The sequence below is a fragment of the Tamandua tetradactyla genome, chromosome 3, assembly GCF_023851605.1.
Source record: "Tamandua tetradactyla isolate mTamTet1 chromosome 3, mTamTet1.pri, whole genome shotgun sequence".
NCBI lineage: Eukaryota > Metazoa > Chordata > Mammalia > Pilosa > Myrmecophagidae > Tamandua > Tamandua tetradactyla.
This window is the reverse complement of record NC_135329.1, coordinates 2,361,651-2,383,052: the sequence shown is the minus strand read 5'-3', so window position 1 is coordinate 2,383,052 and position 21,402 is coordinate 2,361,651.

The following is a 21,402-nucleotide window of genomic DNA, read 5'->3' as shown; positions in this document are numbered from 1 at the left end:
GCTGAAACTTTAATCTTCATAAAGATCATTTGGGGATCTGTGAAAGTGGAGACTCTGCTTCAGTGGGTCTGGGAGCTTCCCCGAGCTTCTGCATTTGTAACAAGCTCCCAGGGGACTCCAGGGCTGTTGCTCTCCTGCCACACCTGGAGCCATGCAGTCTTCGAGTCTATGAGCTTCTGTTGAGCAGGATTCCAACATGCTTAAGGAACATTCTGTAGTCGATTTTTCTTGGTTTAAATAAAGGTGATGGAGGTGATTTGATGAGGGGATCTGCATGGAAACACGAAGTCATTTATAGCTCTTGAGATGTTTGGAGCATCAGCGTTCAGGGAACTTATAAGGTTGATATGGTGAGAGAATGCTCTGGAGTTAAGTCCCACCCCTCCTTTAGGCCACTTGGGCTCTCAGTCTCTTCTTTTATAATAATAATAAAAAAAGTAGGATGACAGTCCCTGCTCTGGTCATTACACAAAGGTTTTGTGAAGTTCAATGGGGAATTACTGATATGCTCTGTAAACTGTTGCGAGTTGGCCTCATGGTTATTGTCCTGTCCATGCATGGCCACTGGGCCTGTGAAGAGCAGCTGCAGAGGCCATGAGCAGCAAGTCTGCACAATACGCACATGTTCGTGCCACTCCCCGAACTCTTACTCAGACCGGCTCCCAACCCCAGAGTCTGGAGCTCCACAAGTGTATCTGAGTCACCTTGGGCTGGCATGGTATGAGAGGGAGCCATTTCAGAGGTCACCCTCTTGGAATTCCCTGAATGTTTAGCTGCGGCAAATGTCAGGTGTTGAACTCTGTGCATGATTCAGAAGGCGGGTCGCTAGAGTTAAGTTGTCTGAACAGTACACACACACACACACACACACACACACACATGCACACACAGAGACACACGGTGAGCCAAATAAATGACTGTGGTAAGTAGAACACAAGGAGAGTTTGGAGCGTGGGCTTTGCCCGTGGGCTGTCTATGGCAGATGGTGGCCAGCTCTTTACGAATCCTGCTTCCCTTCGCCTGGGGCACACAGCTGAGCACATGGCCTTCCCCAGCCTTCCTGGCACTGGATGATTAAGTGCTGACCAGCCTGTGAGCGGAAGTGGCCTCGTCTCCTGGCTGAACCCAGAGGACTCAAGAGCAGAGAACTGAGACATGACAGAAACCTCACAGGCCCCCGAATCCCATGGAAAAGGCCTGCCCACCAATCTGGGCTGCCTATCTTGGCGTGTACGTGAGCAAGTTTTTAGGTACATTGTGTTAGATGCCTTCTATATGCTGGGGCCCACTTGTTATAGAATCTAGAATTGCCTTAACTAGGATATGCTGTAAATTATTTGGATCGTTGGTTTTATCTCTAGCTGCTCTAAGATACTGGAGACTAAAAGAAATATCAGTATAATGACTCAGCAGTCATACTCGTTTGTTAAACCCTACTTTCTCTGTATAACTCCACCATCACCTTTGATCTTTCTTCCACTCTTTATGGGTTTTTGGGCTTTGCCCATTCTAACTTTGTCATATTGGAAAGGGGTGTTCTAATATGGGAACTTGTTGGTGTCCTGCAGAGGTTGGCCCCTCTGGGTTTCAGGACTCATCTGGCCTAGGAGCCATCTCGAGGTTGTGGGTTTCTGGAAAGTTTCCCTAGTGCATGGAACCTTATCCTAGACATTTGAATATTATATTATGAGACTCCAGGTCATGTTTAAGTCATGTGGATCACGGTGATGTCTTTGTTTTGGTGAGAAATCACCTCAGTTGGGCTCAGGGTGTGAGTTTCAACCCACTGTCTCCAGGGTCAGGTCAGTAGGCAGAACCTTCGCAGTGCTGCCCAGTTGTCCGGCAGGTGTGCCAGGACTAGCCTGGAACTGATGGGGTCCATCCGCAACCCAGTTCTTCACACCCTGGCGTGCCGATCAAGAGCAGATTCAGCGGTGCACGTGCAGACACAGCTCGATGGGCTTGCCTGCCTGCTCCTTGGAAGACTTTTTACGTGATGTCCAGCGTAAACATCGAGGGTCTCTGGATAGCCTACTGCAGGGTTACAAAGGGCGATAAGTGCAAGAGAAAGGGGGAGTGAGATGCCCTGACGGGTGCAGTGGGATCTCTTCATTTGAGAGATGGAGTATCTGACATATGGGGGAACTTCCGGTTGTCCTTAATCTCAAAACTTTTTTGTTAACAATTGTCATGAATCTTACGAATTGGACAGCGAAAATCAGTTAAACGGTCCATGTGACCTCCACTCTACCCAACCCCCCCCCGCCCCCGCTGATGTCTCCCTTGAATTCCTTTCTTTCTGCCCAGGCCTGGAACAAGATGACTATTCTTTGGAGAGCGAAAACTGAGTGAAAGTCATGTAATGTTTCTGTTTGATATTTTTGGCAGTGATGATAATTCTAGACTGAAATGATATTGTATGAAGTCTGGACCAATTGCCTTATTAAAGTAGAATGGATTTCATCTCTTTTTGCTGTCTGGATCAATTCTTGGAGGAGTTAGAGAATTTGGTCTCTCCGTCGAAGTAATGTATTGCACTGATAACACGTGTGAGTCCAGTCTGACGGACTCTCTGTGCCTTTCCAGCTCCCTGCACATGTGAGCCTTAGGAAGGCGTTTGCAAAATAAATCGAGCCTGCCGAGGTTTGCTGAGAAGGGTTCCAGATTCCATTGACCAAAAGGGAATGTTAATACTCCACAGAAAAAACAAAACAAAACATGGGATTCTGAGTCCCACCTGTTAAATTATTTGTCCTTCTAATGGAAGCAGGACTGAAGGGCGTATGGTCAACATCATTTTGGACCCATTTTCTGTGGCGGGAAACCAAGGTAAACACATTTTTCCTGATGTAATTGTTGATTCTGCTGTACCTCATATCAGGCTGGCGCGGCTGTGTGAGCCGCTTTATTTGGACTTGTCCTCGTTTCGGGTGGGAAGGCCGAGAGCCCGCAGAGCCAGGAGCCTGGGGCTGCAGATCCTCCAGGGGGCTCGTGGGCCCCAGCGGGCTGCTGTGACCGTGCCTCGGGGTCCTGGCTCTGCCGCGGATTTCTGAGCACCTGTGCGGGAAGGGCCACGCATCTCACGCAGTCCCGGCCTCCCAGGTGGCCGGCACCAGAGCCTCGTCACGCCTTGTGCTGTCCTCTCTGGGGATCAAGCAGGCGCCATTTTCTCCACCCTGCCCCCTCTCCCCATGCCTCCCTTGAATTCCATTTTTCTTTTGGTTGGAGACTGAAGTATAAGGAAGCACAGAGACTTCAATGAGGTGTGTCCCCGGCTCAGGTGCAGCCTAAACTGGAAGCTGCCAGTGTTAGGGAGCCCTGAACAGCGCCAAGAGGGACAGGCCTTTCGCTGGGTCTCAGGCAGGGGCACTTTCTCCTCCCCCAGGATTTTTTTGCACCCAAATGTGCTCCCAGTGCTGGGGGCCTGCCGGTCTCCACCTGCTCCTTATTCTCTCTTGATGTTACACACACACACATAGTTTTATATAAATGCCTCAGTGTGGTTGTGATTGTATCTCCTCTCCTCTCTGTCCTTCAGCCCTGCACCCTCCCAACCCCTTTCACCTACACGATGTACTAGATTTATTTAAAAAACACACGCACCCATATTTTCATATATTTTTGGTCATTTTAACTCTCTTTTTACATGGTTCTAGTTCATGTTTCTAGTTTCCCAGCCAACAGGTGAGATTGTTGTCCTCAGACTAGCCTCCCAAACCCTATAAGGTAGTTCATTCATTCCTTTGCTTATCCTGCAAATATTTTTATGTGGCCAACTTCGTGCTCGGTTGTGTGTTGGCCTCGCTGGACAGGCCCAGCACGCAAGGGCGGCGAGCATGGGTGGGGGTGGGCTGTGGCCTCGCTGAAGGCTGGGGGCCACCAGATACCGACCCAGTGGGCCCGAGAAGGGGTCCTGGATGCCTGCAGCGGCCGCACCCTGCTCCACCACCGGCTGGTCTCGTTTGCTTTGCTGCCAACAGCAGACACTGAACAATGCAGCAGCTTAACTACGGGAATGGATTCACTTTCAAGCTCACAGTTTTGAAGCCATGGACATGTCTGGATCTCGGCATCATCGAGATGCTGCTTCGTGCCTGAGATCCGGCTGCCAGGGCCCCGGGCCCCTGTGCTACCTGGAAGGGCACGCGCTGGTGTGCGCCTGGGCCTCGCCTTCTCCTCTCTCTCTCCAGCCCGTTTATAAAGGGCTCTGGTGAAGGTTAAGACCCTCTCCGGGCCACACCCTAACTGAAGCAACCCATCAAAAGGTCCTAGTTACAACAGCGTCCCCCACAGGGAGGGATCAGCTGCAGAACATGAGTTTCTGGGGTGCTCACAGTTTCAAGCCACCAGCCTTCTTGCTTCTCTGGAAGAACACGTTCTGAGTCCCAGCTCAGGGTGATACCCCCAATCCTGTCCCCAGCTTGAGGTGGGAAGGGGACCCAGCACATGGGCAGGCGGGTGGGGGCAGAGACAGCGGGGTGTGCTCGGGGGTGGGGGGGACAGGTGGGGTTTTCCTGCCCGAGGGGGTCCGGACGGCAGTGGCGGTGCCGGCTGGAAGGGGTCGGAAGGGCAGCACGCTCACGCCGGGCATCTGTAAGTCGGCAACGAGGACGTCTGTCCCGCCACCTGTGTGGGCCCTGCTGTGTGCGGGGGCCTGAGCCTGGAGCGAGGAGCGTGGGGGGGCCGCGGCCTCCTGCAGGCTGGTGACGGCCCCTCTGCAGGCGCGTGCGTGGCAGGGACCGCCCCGAGCTCTGTGGGCCTTTCCCAGGGCATGGGGCTCAAGACTTGTCCTAGAGGCACCAATTCAAATGCGGGTCCGCTGCCTGGGCGATGAGAGCGACAACTGCGAGCAAACGTAGCCGTGAAGCTGCACCTGCTGACCTTTCAGCGTCCTGGGCACCGTCTACCTGCGCGCAGCATTTATGGTTTGCAAAACATGTGCCGTGTGTCGCTGCTTCTTTGTCAGCCGGTCAAGACAGACGCAGGACTCAGCCCTGGCCCTGCCCCCAGGGCTCTTCCCTGCAGCTCAGTCACCCAGCCGCAGCCCCGGGACCAGGCAGCCCCGTGGCCCCAATTTGGCGTGGGGTGCCCCAAACTGATGGTCTCTCTGCCCGCAAGCTTGGGGCCGTGAGCCTTCATTGCAGTTTGCGAGGACAGTCATGACGTGGAAGAGGAGAGGGCACTGGGGAGGCCAGCTGTGACCCCCAAAATCCCTGCTGTGTCCTCATCACCTGCCTAAGCCTCCAGAGCCACCAGCAAAGCCCACGGGGCAGAGCCCTCTCCCGGGGGGGGGGGGGGGAGGGCTCCGCTGAAACCCTAGCGGCCTAGGGGAGGACACCAGGCTGAAGGCAGCCAGCTCCCCTCTGCTGGGCCGAGGCACAGCACTTCCGCACACCCCGGTCCCCCGATACCCCAACCTACTGAGGCTGGGGGAAGGAGAGGAGCAGGGCCCTTCGTGCTGGCCGTCCTGGGGAAGCGCCCCGGGACAGCAGGGAGCTGGGCCGTGGCCCTCGTCTGGGGAGCAAGCGGGGGCCTGGGTTTTGGGGAGGGGCCGGAGGTGACCAGCACCTGGTGAGGTGTGGCCGCAGCAGGGCCGGTGATGTGAGGGTGGGTCTGCGGAGGCGGCCCTTGGCCCTTGGCCCATGGCCCGGTGTGGGCCTAAGACACGCCCAGCCTGCCTTCCTGTTACTCCATGAAAAACCTACAGCCGACGGTGTTTGAAGTTCAAAGCCACGGTTCCAGCGTGGTCCTTAATGCGGTACAGGTGGGCCTCCATCGGAACCACCTTCAGCCCCTCCCGCTTGGTTCCTGTGAAAACAAACAACAGGGCCCCTTGCCCAGGTCGGAGGAGGTGGCCGTGAAATCGCATGGGCTTCCTGAACATGCCAGCTTCACCTCCACCCCAGCTTCACCTCCACCCCAGCCTCATCTCTACCCCGGCTTCATCTCTACCCGGCTTCACCTCCACCCTGGCTTCACCCTCACCCTGGCTTCACCTCCACCCCAGCTTCATCTCCACCCCAGCCTCACCTCTACCCTGGCTTTGCCCTCACCCTGGCTTCACCTCCATCCCAGCTTCACCTCCACCCAGCTTCACCTCCATCCCAGCTTCACCTCTGTCTCACCACGGGCGGCAGGGCAGAGGCCATCGGCACTTAGTGTGCATGCCGTCTTCTTTCCACCACTACCCTGAGAAGGAGGTGAGGGGTTGGTGCCCTCGGTAAGGCCAAATGGGAAGGGAAAGGGGGTGAACAATTCAAAGCTACAACTGGGAGGTCTCTTTACCTTTGTTAAGGAGATGTTCCCCCCTACAGGCTTTGAATTGTTCACCCCCTTTCCCTTCCTATTAAAACTGCTACTGTGACCTGAGCATTCAGCCTAAAGCCCCAGAGTCAATGGGAGAACACTGGGCTCTTGAGCCTGACATACTGCAGTGGTATTACACGGCTGTGTGACTTAGGGCAAGTCACTAAACTGCTCTGTCTTCACCTATAACACGCAGGTGATACTAGTACTTGCCTTACAGGGCTGTCTGGAGATGAAATGAATCAATACACATGAAGGACTGGGAATGATGTCTGGGACTGAGTAGACAGTGTTAGCTGTTATTATCATTCATAAAGGTAATGAAGGTAATGAAGGCAGATTTTTCACTAAATTAAACATATAACACATGAAACTTGCCTCTGCCTTCTCAGAGTGTCAAAAATATATCCGGATTGAAATTGGTTTCCAGCTGTCTCAAAGGTCCCTTGTGGGTGTGTGTGCCCAGCCTGGCAGCACAGGGAACCCCGGGGACACCCACTTCTTCCCGGCCCTGGGCTCAGAGGACATGGCCCCAGTCACAACCTGCTTCTCTGCATTTCTTTGTGCTTTTAAAAACAACGAATCTAAACGCTCCCCTGGAGCTGGCCCCGAAGTCTTTACTGAAGTTATTCCTGCTTTTCCCCACGGCCTCAGATTTCAGTAAAAATAGCACATTGTTAAATGACAGCAAAGTAACATTCCAGGGGGTTACCTAGGCACGTGTGGCGGTTTGAAAAGGCTTATGTGCCCTGAAAAAGCCATGTTTTATCCGCATCAACCTTGTGGAGCAACGGTTTCTCCTAATCCTTATTCAGTGCCGTATGTTGGAGACTTGATCAGGTTAACTCCACAGAGACGTGACTCGTTCAACCGTGGGTATTAACCTTGATTAGATGGAGACGTGTCTCCACCCATTCCAGTTGGGTCTTGATTAGTTTACTGGGATCCCGTAAAAGAGGAAACTTTTTGGAGTGAATGCCTTTTGAGAAGGACGAGAAAGCCACAGCAGAGCCGCAAGGCTGAGAGAACCACAGAGTCCACCTGCCAGCAGCTTTTGGAGAGTCTGAGAGAGCAGAGAAAGATGACAGGACGAGAGCCATGAAGCAGAGAGTCCACCAGCCAGCGACCTTTGGAGATGAAGAAGTAAAATGCCTCCTGGGGAGCTGGAGAGGAAGCAGCAGATGACGCCGTGTTTGCCATGTGCTTTTCCACATGAGAGAGAAACCCTGAATTCCATCGGCCTTTGTGAACCAAGGTATCTTTCCCTGGATGCCTTTGATTGGATATTTCTATAGACTTGTTTTAATTGGGACACTTTCTCTACTTTAGAACTGTAAACTGACAACTTATTAAATTCCCCTTTTAAAAAGCCATTATGTTTCTGGTATATCACATTCCAGCAGCTAGTAAACTAGAACAGCATGGCTAAAGCAGAAAAGCAATATCTAATTGAAAGGTGGCTAAAGAGATGAAGGAGGGACTACTAATTTAAATTGACCTAAACCTAGATAAAAGGCACTGTAATTAAAGGAGTGAATAGAATTGATAGAAATCTACAACCAAATTGGAACATTACTCTAGAGCGTGCATAAGGTTAAAGAATGGAAAGCAGTGATGACAACCAGTTTTTCCGTTTTTTTTTTTGCATGGGCAGGCACCAGGAATGCATTCATTTTTTAACAGCTTCATCGAGATACAGTTCGCATACTTGTGTGTTCCACATCAGAAGCGTACGATTCAGTGGCTTCTAGTACACTCACAGACATGTGCAATCACAGAATATCTTCACCACCTCAAAAGGAAGCCTCACTCCCTTTAGCCATCACCCCTCTTACCCTCCAAACTCTTATCCTTGAACAGATTTCCTTATCCTGGACTTTGATATGAATGGAACCATGTGATATGTGGACTTTTGGGATTGGCTTCTGTCACTGAGCATAGTGTCTTGCGGTTCATCCACATCACAGCATGTAACAATGTTTCTTCTTTGTTATGAGTGAATGAGATTACACTGCATGGAGATACTCTGTTTTGTTTTCCATTCATCCATAAATGGACATTACGGTTGTTTCTACCTTTTCACTTTATGAATAATGTGGCTACAAACAGTAGTTTTCAATATCGTATGTGGACATATTTAGGTTTTCATTTCTCTTAGGTGTATACCCGGAAGTGGAATTGCTGGGTTATATGCTAACCCTATGTTTAATCACTTGGAGAGCTGCCATACTGTTTTCTAAAGCATCTCAACCATTTTACACCCCCACCATCAGTGTTTGATTTCTCCACATCCTTGCCAACACTTGTGACTTTCTGACTTTTTGATTCTAGCCACTCTGGTTGGTGTGTAGTGGTATCTCATTATAGTTCTCCTTTGCGTTTCCATGGTGACTAATGAGGTTGGGCTCATGCACTATTTGCTCCCTGGATAAATATCTACAGAGTCTTTGGTAATTTTTAATTAGATGTTTGGTCTTTTTATTATTGAGTAAGAAGAGTTCTTTATATATTCTGGGTATAATACTGTATAAGATATAGATTTACAAGTACAAATATACAAATATAGATTTACAAATTATTTTCTTCCATCCTGTGAATTGTCTTTGCATTTTTGATGGTGTCCTTTGAGGCACAGATGTTTTTAATTTTGATGACATCTATTTTATCAGTTTTTCTTTTGTTGCTCCAGCTTTCGGTGTTATGTCTAAGAATCCCTTTTCAAATCCAAGGTCATGAAAATTTGTCCCCACGTTTTCTCCCGAGAGTTAAGTATTTTTATCCGTAAAATTGAAGTCTTTGATACATTTTGAGTTAATTTTTGCACGTGGTGTGAATTAAGAGTCTAATTTCATTTGCTTGGATATGGCTATGCAGTTGTACCAACACCATTTTTTGAAACGATTTTTGTTTCTACATTGAATGGTCTTGGCACACTTGTTGAAAATCAGTTGATCGTGTATGTGTGGGTTTATTTCTAGACTCTTGATTCTATTCTACTGATTGACATGTCTGTTATTGTGCCAGTACCCCTCTGTCTTAATTACTGTTGCTTTGTAGTAAATTTTGCAAACATTTAATTTTTGACCATTTTTTTTTTGGGATAATTCATTTGGAAATGGAAGCGAGATTTAAAAATATGCAAACAATGCTAAGCAAGAAGAGCAGGCATAAATACCTGAAATTTTTGAGAATTTGTCCATAAGATAGGCCAAAATTTCCAAGAAGAGAAAAACAAGTGATAAAGATTTTCATTTTACACTAGTGTTTCTTTTGAACTACTTATTTTAAATTAAATTATCAGTTACTAAATGGTTACTAAATGGAAAATCAATAACATTAATCATCCTGAGCTTCGCTCTTGGGTCAGTCTTTGGGAAACTGCTGTTGACTCCCTGAGCTCATGTGTGAGTTCCAGCTAGCTGTGTTAGGGTTCTCTGAGACACAAGACAGCTCTCTCTCTCATACACACATACACACACACACTCATATGAACATATATGTAAATATTAAGAGATTTATTACAGGAAATGGCTTATGCAAACTTCAGAATTGGCTAGTCTGAATTCAATCCAGTAGGCTACAAGTTCAAGGTTCTGATGGAGGTGAAGTTGAAATCCTGAGGAATTAACTAGCAGAAGTAGAAGCAGGAAGGCAGGCATTCTCTAACTTTGAAATCCTCAATTCTACCTTTAAGACCTCCAGCCAACAGGATGAGGAGACTATGTCATTGCTAGGCCATGAACCATAGATGTAAATCTACCTACAAAACATACAGTATCAATCAGGGTGCGCTTGCTTGCCAAACGACTGGACACATAAACTAGCTAATCTGGCACATGAAATTGACCATCTCACCAGTCTTACTCAATGGACTCTTAGTATTTTCTACTAAGAGTAAGGAGGTTGTTGGGCAGATTTTGTACCTTCTCTGAGCTCTGATGCTTCCATCTGGAGGGATGAGGATTTGTAGCATGTATTTTCTGAAGGCCTTTATAAATCTAAACTTTTCTGAGCTCAGCCATTACCATGTACCATCAGCCCCTGAGCACACCCACTAAATCAAGACATACTTTTGTTGGCCACATTCTCTCGCTACATTTCTACCAGTCAAGGACTATTTGAATCACAAAACTGCTGTTGTGCAAGCCACCAGAAGTGACAGCCAGTCTTCTGGGAAGGCAAAGAGAGGCTTTTGGTTTTAAGCAGAAGAGGAGGCTTTATAGTTGAGGTGCTGAAAATGACAACTCTATCTCTACAATAAGCCCATAAACTATGGGTCACTCCCAACAAAAATGTACAGGATGAGTGGCTTCACCCTTACACGCACAACCTCCGGACTCATTCTTTTCTTTGTTTCTTTTTTCTACCTTCCAAGACTAAACTATAACCAATTTTTGCCTTGTAGTAACTATCCCTTTACAGTGTGTGCATGTGTGTGTATTTCCTATCTCTACATCTCTTTTTCAAGGCAAGGTTGAGTAGTGTTTGTTCAACTCTATTGACATTTCCATCTTGATGCATTGATTTGGAAAGCACAATATGCTATCCATGATGGAGGTGGAGTTGAATTCCTGAGAAGTTGGCTGGCTGAAGTAGAAGCAGGAAAGCAGGCATTCTCTTAAAAACACTTTATCACTCTCTTAAAAAAAATAAGTGTATTGGAGACATGGCTAATGACCTCTTTGAATTTTTCTTTTTCTCCTTCTCTTATTGATGCCATCAGGCAGCGTTACCAGTGATTCTATGTTACATGCTTGAGTCGGAGGAAGGGAGAAGGGGGACTGTGAGATTAGAAGGGATATGAGCAGTGGAGCCCTTGTTTTTGCAAAGACAGTCTTGTACTTTCTTCCCCTCCATCACATATAGAGTTGCTGTTTACCACTACCATCTCAAATTATCCCATTCACTTTTTAACAACTGTGTTAGTCAGGGCTCTCTAGAGAAACAGCCAACAGAGAGATCTATAAATATGAGATTTATAAAGGTGTCTCATGCAACCATGGAAACGGAAGAGTCCAAAATCTGCAGGGCAGGCTGTGAAGATGGCGGCTCTGATGAAGGGTCTGGATGAACTCCACAGGAGAGGCTCCCTGGCTGAAGAAGCATGGAAGAGTCTCCCTTCTTCCTTAAAAGCCTTCACCTTATTGTATTATCTCCTTGGTGGAAGAAATGCCCTTAGCTCCTCACAGCTGTAATCAGCCACAGATGCAATCAGTTGACTGATGATTTGATACCCCAGCCTTCCGTGCCTGACCAGACAAACTGGGCATCATCACTTGGCCAAGTTGACACCAGAACCAACCATCACAGCAACCTTGGAAAGTGAGTAGAAATTACTATCCTCATTGAGCCGATGAGAAAACTGAGATCTAAAAAGTTAAATGAGCATATCCAAGGTCTTCCTTAAATATTCATATATGTAGCCTTGAGCACACACTGAATAATTTGTCCTGAACCGTCCACTTCCCACAGAAGTCCTTCCTAATGAATAAACCCTGAAGGGCTGCCTCAAGGCCAAAGTAAGTCACACCGAGTGGAAGATTGCAACACTAGGTTTTCACTTACGTTGTAACTTGCATGGGAAAATGTCTCCCTTGCACAGGATAATTAAGAACTGAGCCTTTGGAATTCTTTGCCTTGGAGTGAATTACTGGGAATTTCTGTTAAGTTAAGGGGCAGAGACTATTTTAAGGCGCTAACTCGGAACTAAGAAGAGTATAAATGGGTGGTACCGCTTCATTTGCAAAAACGCAGGTTGTTTTACATTAATGCTGCATGAAGCATAAAACAACAACATTTTCTTCCAGTTTGATGATGTCTGTAGCCATCTGTGGCCTAGAACTCTCTGAATTACTACCCCCTTGTGCTGGACGCAGCCTTGACCTAGTATGCTTGCTGAGGGCTGTGGGGTAGCTGGCACCTCCTCGTCCACCAGGGAGCTGTGGGGATCGGTAGGGCCTGATCCCGAGCTGGCTCCAGAGCCAGTTATGCACCCCTGGAAGTAACTAGGGCAAAGAAGTCACTCTTTACCCCTGTGCTGTGACTCGGACAAAGGGAGATGTGTCCAAGGTCGTGTGGCCAGGCAGTGCTGGAGCTGGGACATGGTTTACAGCTGAGGGGCCCACATGGAACCAGGAGTCACACTGACCATCCAAGACACGGATGCAAGTCCCTGCTGCTGCTGCTCTCACCTCTGGTGCAGGAAGACGTCCACTGTTGCATTGATAATTGTACGTGAACTGAAGGTAGTAAAGCATAGTTGATTTTGATGTCCGACAGAGGAGGCTCGCTTTGCACATGTCCCTGATGAGAGGTGGTCAAAGGGTGAGGAAAGTGCAGGGATTGCTATACACACAGCAAACCTCACTGATTGAAATGCATCTCAATCATTTTTAGATGCATTCAGGGTTAGATAGGTACAATAAAAGTATACACAAAGAAGCATACTAATCGATTATAAAGAAGTCCTTATTAATACTTTAAAATGTATTGTTTTTAGGAGGTCAAATATATGCTATGCTGGCCAATTTACAATATTAATTAATTTTTCAGGTAACTATTGCAAAGATAAGCTTAAGCCTTGTTTCTGCCCAAATCACCAGAAATTCTAATTAGAGGACTCCAGATCAGATTTACCATACCTAAAACCATGCAGTATATGGGATATAAAATGGTAAGTGAAGAAATCAGGGTTTTATTAGAGTGGGTCCAGGCACAGGGCTCTTGACTCAAGATGAGCCTGTGAAATGCAACTCACCAATATCAAATGACATAGATGATGTTCCCAGCACAGTGCAAAGCTGTGAGGGGCAGAGATGCAGCAGACGCCGCTCACGCCTAACTATATAGTTTTTATGGTGTGTCCGTGTGAGCGTGAAAATCTGTGACTGATACTGCCTTTATCCAGTGTATGGTGAGATGAGTAATAAAATAAAGACAAAAATAAATAAATAAATAATAGGAGGGAAGAGGGATAAAACCCAAAGGGTCCTAGGAGGCACTCGGAGTGTGCCAGTCTGGGGCCCTAGGAGGCACTCGGAGTGTGCCAGTCTGGGGCCCTAGGAGGCACTCGGAGTGTGCCAGTCTGGGGTCCTAAGCATGGCATCCATAGAGACAGTAAGGGAGGCGGATACTTTGAAGACGGAAAACGCTTCCAGACATTGGACTGTGAGTCCCTGGTACGGTGCTGGGTGGAGAGGTTCAGTAGGGACCTGGTTCAGAGCCGAAGAGGCTGCACTTGGATTGGAATTGAGAGAGTCACCTGCACAGGGCGAGGCCTGAACAGGGAGGGTGGAGACAGGTAGCGATGGGTTAAAGGCAAATGGCGATGGATGGGTCTCGGGTGGTTAATGCCTGTGTAGAGGAAGCCCCACATGTGGTGTGCGTGCTTGCTGTGCCCCTGACACCGTGAGCAGAACCCACTGAAGTGGCCGAGGCCACAGGTAGAGACAACTGAGCTCTCCCGTGAGGAGTCACACTGGCACAGCCAGTCACCAGATTTCCTTCTCTGCCCACAGACCATCTTTCAATTACAGTGGGTATGACACCGTTGGCTGTTCCCAGCCCCTCCTTCCCTCTTCTCTAGTGCTGCCATAAATGTGCTTTCAGCTCTTGATTTACTGTTAGAAATTTCCTGTGTATGTTGCGGCTGAGAGTTAGGGACTCAGGTTTTGGGATTTGTAACTCAAACAAATCTTTCACTGCTTCCTACAGTACACTTAAATTAATTTAGGGGTCAAGGATATCCTGTGAAAATATCAAGAGCAGCCTAGCCTTGGAACTTCAAGAAAAGCCCATTTGAAGACAGCATGAAGTTTATTCTAGAGTAGCCAAATTATGTTATTGCTTGAAAGCATTCATGTACCAATATCTGAAACACATTCTGAAATAAATATTTTGAAAGAAAAGCATGTTTAACTCTGCAGAAGAATTTACAGAATACGAGATGCAGTACAGTGAAACAAGAACCCAAATTAAGTGTTAAAACATTAACAAAAAAATAAAATCTTACTGAGGACCAGCCCAATCCCACTAATGCTTCCCTTGTCTACTAAGGAAAAACATCAAGTGGAGGCAGGACTTAGATGGAGGTTCAAAAAAAATCAGATGTGATTCCTGCCCTCAGGGAGAGTGGATACTAATGAATGAGCTCTCATATAAAAACAGTATCAACAACAGTAAACTGACTATAATGCAAAGTAAGATGAAATGAGTGATAAGGTTAGACAGAATCATCAAGTATTGCAGGGGGAAAGCTACAATTAACTGTCACTAGAGGATCAGGAAAGAGGCGGCATTTGAAAACCATCTTTGAACACGGTGGTGGTGATACAAGTTTCCAATCACTGAACACCTATGATTTACTTACTCTGTGTTATTTCCTGCACAGATTCTATGTTGTGAGTGTTTCAACAGGTACAGAGGAGGGGTGAGTGTCAGATGACAGAAGAGCATGAGGACAAATACACGTGTCAGTGTGTGTAGAACAGAGGCCACTCTGAGTGTGTAAAGTCTATGCTGCATGTGGGGTTGGTGGGATGGAATCACGGTGGAAGAGGATTGGGACCAGAGCAGCCAACAGTGCCAAATGCTCTGAATTACGCCAGCCATCCTCAGAGCTCTTGGGATCCTGTGTGAGAAGCTGCTGCCATCAGACCAAGCAGAAGGGGCTCGTGGAGGTGCAGCTGTCTTCCTGGCCCTGCAATTGCTCTCAAGAACTGCACAATTTGCAGCAGAACTTCCACCTGAGGTCTGTGAGGAAAGACCTTGAATTCAGTCATTTGGGGGCTCCGAGGAGCTTGGGACGGGGGTCCTGGCCATGTCCTTGACAGAGCGTGGCGATGGGCACGGGAAGAGCTGGGTAACCTTTCCTAGAAGATATGCTAGGCATTCTCCTCCCACTAAATTCTCTTGCTTAGTAAGCATCTGGACGTTTTCTGTTTTTTTTTTTTAATAGGAATTCATATATGCCTGAAATAACCCATGAACACCTCAGTATTTTGCTCACAGAGAATGCTTTTTTTTTTAGTGTTCGACTAATTGACTAATTCAAGAGTCTAAAAGACAGTGACAAATATCTTATTCGTGCTAAATATTACTTTATGGGGGAAAAATTCAGAGAATTCTGATAACTATGAAAGAGAGAGGAGGCCAGAAAAATGATGACCCAGCAAAGGATATTGTTTTTTGAGACAAGTGGGAATAGCTTAGAGATATTGGCTGTGATCTTTTTCCTTAAAGTATGTGTCGTTTGTGGAATGAGGAGGGAATAGTTCTGTGTGGCAGGGGGTTTAATCAGCTAGATGAAGCTCATTCCTTTATTCCAGTTGGCCTCAGTCCACCGTAGATTAGGAAAGAACAGAAAGGTTTGCCTGTGGAACAATTAATGGATTGTGGAGAATATTCAGTTCTGGGTTTTACGTTTTGTTAAGTCTCAAGTAAACAATGAAATAACAATGACAAGATAAACACAAAAAGCCCTGAAAGACCAATATCTGAGTTTCTACGAGATTTTAGCGGCAGCGGTTCATTTATTTGGAACTCGCTTCTTTGAATCATGATTCACAGAATGCTTGCTCTCAGATCTTGAACTCAGATTTCTTCTAGGAGTCCCTGGACACAATCATTTCAGGCATCAGGTTCATTCCCTGAGCCCAAGAGGTTGTTGTCCGAGAAAGAGACTGAACTTAAGAATCCTAGACAAATTGTTAGCATAAGGACTGGGATGTAAAGACCCCCCCCACAAATTCACCTCGACATGATCAACAGACTATGCAAAAACAGAAAACAAATGCATTTCCTATTGCCCAAGTTGTAGTACTTCTTACATATTTTGAAGACCAGCCCTGTTGACTTGCGGCTGAGATGGTATATGTGGGAGCCGCATTGTCACGTAGGGTTTATCTTCTCAAAAGAGCATCCCCTTCTTTGGGGGAACTGCTTCTTCCCTCTGTAAAGCTTTGGTTCTCAGGGGACAGGGGGTGCCCCACGCAGCGCCCCTGCCGTAGTGTTTGGCTCAGGGAAGATGGTGTTTCCCCAGCCAGAGTGTGGGTTTGTGTGCACAGAACAGCCCAATGCAGATCCTGAGGTTGGCCCCTGGCTCCAGTGGTTTATGAAGCTCCCATAAAGATTCGTAATGAAATCTCCATCCCTGGTGTAGTTTGATTTGGAATTTTGTTACTTTGAATGACAGTCTTGTTTAAGACAGGAAATGAGACGATGCTGGCTGGTCCCCTGTGATACCCAAGGAGGGGGTGGGCACTGGCAGTGGGTCTCCTATGGGGAAACCATAGTGGTTTCCCACCAGCAGCACAAGGAAGGACAGAGGGCTTCCTGGAGGAAGTGGTCCTGCTCCACCATTTGCTGAGGCGGAGCTCCCAGCTGTCAATCGGATCCATCTTTCTCTGCTCCCAAACCCCATCCACTGCTGAGATGTTGGTTCTCCGAATTGATTCTATAACGCGGTTGAGGCTTTTTCCTTGTCTGGTTACAGACAAGATTAAAGAATCTGTACGAAGCTTCTTCTGTTAATGTTTCTGGGGTAGGTGGACCAAGTTCCCACAAATCCCAGCGTAGATCACACCTGAATATGAGCCAGTATCAGGTGACTTTATGAAGCTTATCACGTGCTCGAGTGTGGTTGAAATGAGGCACAGTGCCTCATTTAATCTGTGCAGCAATTTTAAGAGGTCAGCACAGGTCTTCCAGCTATTGCATAGGAGGAGAAACTGAGGTGAGAGAAGGTCACATAACCAGAAGGTGGTGGAATCATCTTCTGAACACAAGCTATCTGACCGCGTCACTGTGCTGCTGCACTACTTAAAAGTCCTGTGCAGTGGCCCTGAGAAAGCTCCGAGTTTCTGGGACCTCACCGTGCTGCTGCATTCCCCACGCTGCTGCTTTCCCCAAGGTGCTGCTTTCCCCACGCTGCTGCACTCCCCACGCTGCTGCACTCCCCACGCTGCTGCATTCCCCACGCTGCTGCTTTCCCCATGCTGCTGCACTCCCCACGCTGCTGCTTTCCCCACGCTGCTGAATCCCCATGGTACTGCTTTCCCTATGGTGTTGCTTTCCCCACAAGCCTCCAGGATCTGGTTCGTACTGGGTTTCTGCCCACTTTCAACGAAAGAGCCTTGACCAAGACAGGAGCAGGAGGAGACTCCGAAGAGCCCTCTGAATTCTGAGGGCAGAGAGGGGGGTGGCAGCAGGCAGGGAAAGGGTGACTTCCTTTTGTGAGGAAAACTACAGACCTTGGAGAGCCTTCTGCTGACAGGAAGACAGCTGCCCAATTCAGACATGCTTGCTCTGAAAAAACTATACTGTAAGAAAATTTTGAAGTATTTGATGAGTATCAAAGTTAGCAGTTAGCAAGGGCTGTGAAACTCGATCAATCCAAGGGAGCAAATCAAGGCAAGTAGGCAGTTCATCACAAAATTTGACGTAGTTTTTGAAACAACAGGTGGGTGACTTGATGCTGTGGGAAACAATTAATGGGGAGACAAGAACTTAAAAAAGTCTTCCTGGACTTTGGAGAAAAGAAAAAGGAAAATAATAAGAGAATATTAAGAAATATGGGAAATAGATTTTGGAGAGTCAAGCTATGCACAGTAGGAATTCCTAAAAGAAAAAATCAGTACAGATATAGCAGAGATAAAAATAAATCAATCATAGAAGAAAATGTCCTGGTCAAAAGAGACGACAAGAAAACAGGAGAGAGAAAAAACAAACGAAAGAGAATAAAATGAAATGACACAAATCCGCAAGTATAATGATTATGTCACAGGGAAGGACAATGAATCACATTGGTTTCAATCAGATTGGATGTTAATAAGAGACTCAGTTAAGGCAAAGTATCACAAAAGGGTTAAAACTACAATGACGGGCAACTATACATCAGGGAAGCATAAGCCAAAAGAAGTCAGGTGGACATTAGTTGACAGGAAAGCATTTAGGGGGGCAAACGGGGTCATTCTGTATTGATCAAGGAATCAATTCATAACGAAACCACAGGATCATAAAGATGTTGCAAACAACAGAACATCTGCTCAGGTACTGTGAAAATGCTGCTGGAAATGTGATACACCCGAAATGGGTTGGCTTTTATAAAGGGGAATTTATTAAGTTACTAGTTTACAGTTCTAAGGCTATAAAAATGTCCAAACTAAGGCCTCCAAGGAAAGATGCCTTGACTCAAGAAAGGCCGATGGTGTACGGAACACCTCTGTCTGCTGGAAACCCATGTGGCTGTTGGCTGTCCTTTGGCTTCTAGTTTCAGCCAACCTCTCTGGGGGCGTTTTCTTTGTTTCTCCAAACGTGTCTGTGTCAGCTCCGAAACTTTTTCAAAAATAGTGTCCTCTTAAAGGACTATAGTAAGTGACCCACCTTGAATGGGTAGAGACACATCTCCATGGAAACCACCTAATCAAAAGCTCCCACCCACAGTGGGGTGGGTCACATCTCCCTGGAAATAACTTAATTATAAGATCCCACCCAGCAATATTGGATCAGGATTGAAGAAACAGAAAGAAAACGCCCCAGAGAGGTTGGCTTTTCTGGGTTTCACAACAGTTTCAAACCAGCACAGAAGTAAATGTCTGTAGTATCTGCTCTGTTCCCACACGCTTCCTTCAGTTGGGAAATGATGTCAGTGTAAGGGTGATTTTTAACCCTCGCAGTCTAACGTTTTAGAGCCGGTTCTCAATGAAAGAGAAACCTTTCTGATAAATGAAGACCTTAAGAAAGAAGCTGAGAATCCCTCATAATGCTTTCCTCTAGGGCAAGAAATGACTGATGAGGTGGTTTTGAGAACCACTCTAGAAAGAGACACACCTCTATTTTAAGCTATTTGGGAAAGCTGTGCATGCAAATGAAAAAGCTGTGAAAACATTTCTTTCTGTGTTAAAAAATTAGCTGATGAAGAACGCTGAACTCTGGAGCTCACAGCTAATCTTGATGAAACGGACCTCTATTACTGCAAGTGTCCCTTGGCCCTATGTCTCGAAGGAAGAAGCAGGAGTTCTTGAACTTCAAGACGGAAAGGTTGGAGTGACTGTGATGCTGGGAGCTAATACCAGTGGCGATTTAACTGCTGTTAATTGTATTACTCATTGTTCCTATTTTTGCTAGTGCTCTGGTTAAAATTTCATATATTTTGAGTAGCAGATCTTTGCCTTTGTTTGCCCCAAAGCCCTTCTGCATAGTGTCGAAGAACAGGAGGCTTACCAGGAACGTATATATGCTATTGCAGAACAGATTACTTCGTTTGAATTTCACAGTCACAACTGATGCCCCTCACAGTAATTAATGGTCAGATACCATCGAACAACAGTTGCTAATTATTTCCACTCAGCACCCCATAAGCAAAATGGGAGAGCATTTGGGAAATTTGGGAAAAATTTAGTATTGGTTAACATCTGTACTAAGTTTAAAGAATGCATAGAGCGTACTTGAGGAAGAAAAGATGGGAAGGTTTAGAAAGGACCTGACACTCAGCACCTACCCGCGGCCTTGGGTCCTGGCCCTTTAGGAAACCGGCTGTGACTGGGTCACTCACTGCCGCGTGCTGGCCCTGCGGTTGAAAGGGGCCCTCAGGAGCGCCCAAGGCTGGGCGCAGGCGTCCCCATCCCCACCGGCTGTGGGTCACCCTGCTGTGAGGGCTCAGCATCCACTAGCAAGCGCCCCCTTCTCCCCACCTTCTCCTCGCAGGAGGCCGCTCACCGGCAGGCTGCGTGGACACAGATCCTGGAAAGGAATTTAGGATTTTTCTTTTTGTGCAAGGACAGTTTCCTTTTAAGTTCAGAATTGTTTATTCATAAATCCTGTAAAAGAAAGAGATTTAGAAGGGTGGGGGCTGGGGGTGGTGGTGGAGAACTCCGACTCTGCCCCCAGCCTCTCCTTCTCCAGGGCCCTGTTTGGAGGGCAGCACGAAGGCCATTTTCTGCCCTGGCGACTCGGCAGAGCAGGCCCGGGCGTGGGGCACGGGGAGCCCTGCACCTGGAGATGGGGGGCAGGTGTTGACCCAGCCCTCCTGTCTGCTCGGTCTGGAAAACAGGAGGAAAGCGAGAAAGAGGAGGTGAACTTTTGCTCTGCGGAGCGACAAGTCAGACAATGTGAGATTTAATTGAAATCATATTCCGAGTGCTCTACTTTTCAAAAGTTGTCAGCATGACCGGGTTGCATTTCTCGTGACCACCTTTATTGCCGTCAGGAGGGCGCCTCTGCGGAGGGCTGACGGTTCCCTGCGGGCTGGGGGCGCTGGCTGCATGGGGGGCGGGGGCGGGTTCGCTGGGGGCACTGGCCGCGTGGGGGGGCGGGTTCTCTGGGGGCGCTGGCCGCGCGGGAGGGACTGGCAGGCTTGAGGTAGCTCGGAATGCGCCCGGGACTCCCGGCCTGGCCTCAGCTGCCCCTGCGGCTCCTCCTGCGCCCCGCACGCTCCTTCTCCAGCATGGGGGGCCTGCATCGAACCGTGCGGGGTGGGGACCACGCGGAAGAGCCTTCTCCAGAGACAGTGTCCTCTCAGGCGGGCGCAGGGGATTACACGGGGAGAGGGGCTAGAGCCCCACCAGGCTCCCCGGTCTTTCCACGTGTGCTGACTGTCCTGGGGCGCTGTGGAAGTGGGGGTGCCGACTCGGCGGCTCGCGTGGGCCCGAGATCCAGTTGCTGGACCGAGCTCCCCGGGGGTGCCCGTGCGGCTGGCCTGGGGCCCGCACTTGGCCCAGCAAGGACTTCAGCGAGAGGCGGAACCAGCTGAGACGAGGCCGCTGCGGTGGGTGTAGTTTTCAGAGAAAATCCAGGGAGAGGAAGCTCTGAGGGGCCGTGGGTTTGCTGAGAGCCTCGAGTTCTGCTGTGGGATGAAGCCTGGGAGAGGAGTGAGTCACAGCCCCGCCCCGCCCGACCTGGTGAGCCCCGTCCACGCTCCCACGCACGCGCGCGGCCGCTCCCACCCCGGGCTCCCACGCACGCGCGCGGCCGCTCCCACCCCGGGCTCCCACGCACGCGCTCCACCGCTCCCACCCCAGGCTCTCACGCACGCGCTCCGCCGCTCCCACCCCGGGCTTCCACGCATGCGCGCGGCTGCTCCTACCCCAGGCTCCCACG